The 3698-nt window shown below is 35.9% G+C and overlaps 1 non-coding gene across 1 annotated transcript; it reads left to right on the top strand.

The window, feature by feature from the left end:
- Positions 1-3115: 3115 nt before the first annotated feature.
- Positions 3116-3222, top strand: LOC141682107 (small nucleolar RNA R71). Its single transcript, XR_012559508.1, has one exon. It is a non-coding gene; the product is annotated as a small nucleolar RNA R71 (small nucleolar RNA).
- The last annotated feature ends 476 nt before the right edge of the window (positions 3223-3698 follow it).

Genomic DNA, 3698 nt, shown 5'->3' on the forward strand with positions numbered 1-3698 from the left:
GGGAAATAGGCCTTTGGCCGAGAGCAATGGTGGGAGGGGGGAGGAGAAAAATTTGTGGGGTGTTGGACTGTGGAATGAGTGGAATGACTTCTCCCACTTAAAGTTTTGTTTTATGCTTTTTGGTTGACAAATAATGAGTGGAAGTGAGAACTTACAAAAATGTCCTTTAGCTAAAATTAAGCCATTTTGCAGGCAAGGCTAATGTAGTAATTTGGTAATAATCAAATGAGTTAGTGGGGTTGGAAAAGTCTTATTTACCCTTTGAGAGAATAGAAGGGTGATTTGCATGCAAGGTCTCTTATGTAATTTGATAATTATAACCAATAAAATTTGTAAAGATTTATTTTTATAAAATAAAATACAAGTTCAAAAATTATAAAATTTATATTATAAAATAACTTGGATTTTTAGAAATTTTATAAAATCACTTTTGAAATTTGTGAATAAAATAACTTTTAAAAGAAAATTTCTCCAAGGTTTAGAATATTCCTTATAAATTAAAAATAAAGAAAATAAATAAACTCTTGCTTTGAAAAATCATATACTGCATAAAGCAAATTTAAAATACAGAAATTTTTCATTCACACAAGGTACAACCATTAAGTATATTCACTTACGGCTTTAATATCACACAAAGTCCACATATAATATTTCATAAAATGCCGGTCGTAACAAGACAATTATATATTGTCAGTTAATTGAATGGTATCCTTTATGATAGATACACATAGTTCGAGGCATTCAAGCCAGACAGAGATTGTAAAAGTAAATCCTGGTTACGTGTAGTCATGAAACGAGTGAATTCAGAATAGAGATAAACCTAAAATGGTGAATGACAAGAAAGGTCAAGTAGCCTGTCAATGGAAATACATATGCATCAGGACTAAGTGATATGGCAGATAGTTAAAGATCAGAGGATTATCAATTGAGGCAAGTATTCCTAAACTTTCTTCTAAAATATTATAAATATTTCTTCATTCATATTGTAAATTCAGAATAGTCAAATATTTTTATATTTCACTGCAATTACTCTTATTTATGCAAGTACCTCTTTGATCTTGTTCCTTGATTATCGATTGATCTCTTGAGCACATACCCATTATTTCGGGTTATTTGCGAACCCTGAATTGGGATGTTTTGAAATCAAAATTATTTGATATTAAAATACTCTACGGACTGGATGGTTATGCCGAGGGCCAGTGATGGACTGGACTCTAAGGGCCAGAGATGGCTGGACCCTTGATTACTAGGCCATAGTGCCTGGGTACCTTATATATGTTGGTGGGTCTATGCAGTTGGGTACAAATCTGTATTGTATCCTGACTGATCAACAGGTTATAGTGCATATGTTGGTTTCTAGTGTCCAGTCTAATTTATTGTTGATCGCCATTAACTGCATTCCTTCTTGAATAGTTTGTGATTACAAAATTAAATAAACATTTGATTCAAAAAGATGAATCAGTGAAATGTTTATTGTTCTTTTACAGAAAAATGTGATTTATGATTAAAGGCCAATGATGGCCGATGTTTTATTCGCTCAACTGTTTTAAATAAATAAAGATGTTTTGAAATTATTCAAAAATTATTTCCAGAAGTTTCTTTGATCTGATACCTGGAAACTATTTATGATACTTACTGGGCATTTTTGGCTCACTCTTGCTTTGTAAGTTCCTATTTCTTTCAATATCAAATGAGGGCAAAAGTGAATAGCTTTTAATAGACAACAAAAGTGAAGAGATTCCAGCGGAAGGGAATTTGGAGGTGTCAGAGTGATCAATACGAGGAAATTAGTAAAGAGGTAAGTAAATTGTATTTAGTTATTGTAATTTTAGAAGGTTAGATTCTTGTTTCATACCATAACCTGTAAGCGATCTGGAATATTGAGGGGTTATTTATATATTTGTTTTAATATACAGGTTTATATTATTTAAAGTTGTGTAGTGACACCCAATCTTGACCCGTGATTTGGGGGTGTTACATCTGCTCTAGAGCTTCCGCAAAAGGTATGTTAATATGCGATTATTTAAAACCTCCAGAACTTGGCAAATTGCCTGTCAAACTTTTGCTTTTGAAGTCTTTTAGGATATGGAGGAGGCGGATAGACCTGTTTGTCTCCTATATTCTACTCAGGAATAGTGTGTTTAGCAGAATTTTTCTTCGTTTCCGCTTCGCCATCCTTCTGATCAGTTGTATTATCAAAATTTATAATTTTTGGTACAGGGGTAGGCGCGGGCGCGACTGTATGGAGCGCGGGCGCGCTGGCTTCTACCAAAAATTTTCAGGTTCTTATTTTTGATGGTTAGCGACCTTTCCAGACCTTAAATTGATTGCTTTCAACTGTTCTTTGACTTCTCTCTTGCCTGTCTTAGCTTCCGTATCACTAGGAAGAGTTCCTTGTCGTCGATTCAGCAGCGTATTAGCAATTTGTCCTATTTGATTCTCCAAAATTTTGATCGAAACCGCTTGGCTTTTACACATTAGCCTCAATTCCTCTAATTCAGATTTTTCATTAGCAGATTTATCGGCAGTTCCATGATATTGTTGTTGCATTAACGGTTGCTGAAATTATTGCCTTGGTGTATATTGTTGTTGAAAACCAGGAAACTTGAATGGCTTGGATCCAAACTGCTGATAAGGCTGTTGTGAATGTTGCATACCACTATGATTATTGCTCCACTTGAAATTAGGATGGTTTTGGTTGTTAGGATGATAAGTGGTAGGAACTGGTTGTTGTGGTCTCTAAAAATTGCTCACAAACTGTGCCGACTGACTAGATATAGCACATTAATTCGTCGTATGTGTACCTGCATAAAGCTCACAAACACTTGTTATCTGATGAACTCCATAGTTGGTTAGAGAATCGACTTTCATAGTCAATGCCTTTAGCTGAGCCTTTATAACCGTAGCTGTATCCACCTCCAGAATTCCTGCTATCCTGTCTTGTGGCAGTCTCTGAGTTGGGTTTCAATATTTATTAGCAGCCATCATTTCAATTAGCTCATAAGCTTCCTCATAGCTCTTAGCCCATAATGCTCCACCTGATGCTACATCGAGCATGGGTCTTGACTGTGCTCCCAAACCATTATAGAAGCAATTGATTACCATCTAATCAGGCATTTCATGATGAGGACACTTCCTGAGCATCTCCTTGTAGTGCTCCCAAGCTTCACATAAAGATTCTCCCGACTGTTGTGCAAATTGAGTAAGAGCATTCCTGATTATAGCTGTTTTTGCCATAGGGAAGAATTTAGTAATAAATTTCTGAGCAAGATCCTCCCAAGTTGTAATAGAACCTTCTGGTAGAGAGTGCAATCAGCACTTAGCTTTATCCCTCAGAGAAAAAGGGAAAAGTCTCAGTTTCACAACATCTTCTGAAACATTGTTGAACTTGAAGGTGTCGCAGATCTCGATGAAATCCCTAATGTGCATACTGGGATCTTCCGTTGGAGCACCCCCAAACTGGACTGAATTCTGTACCATTTGAATCGTGCCAGACTTGATTTCAAAGGTATTAGCTACAATGGCTGGTCTGACAATGCTAGATTGAATGTCATTGATTTTTGGTTGAGAATAATCCTTCAATGCTTTCGTTTCTGCTACTGGTTTTCCCATTGCAATGATCACTTCTGTTTCAACTTCCACTAGAGTGTCCTTATGAGATTGAGAACATGTTCGCATACACGCTCTCTCGAATAACT

This window comes from Apium graveolens, chromosome 8 (genome assembly GCF_009905375.1).
Source record: "Apium graveolens cultivar Ventura chromosome 8, ASM990537v1, whole genome shotgun sequence".
In the NCBI taxonomy this organism is placed as follows: domain Eukaryota; kingdom Viridiplantae; phylum Streptophyta; class Magnoliopsida; order Apiales; family Apiaceae; genus Apium; species Apium graveolens.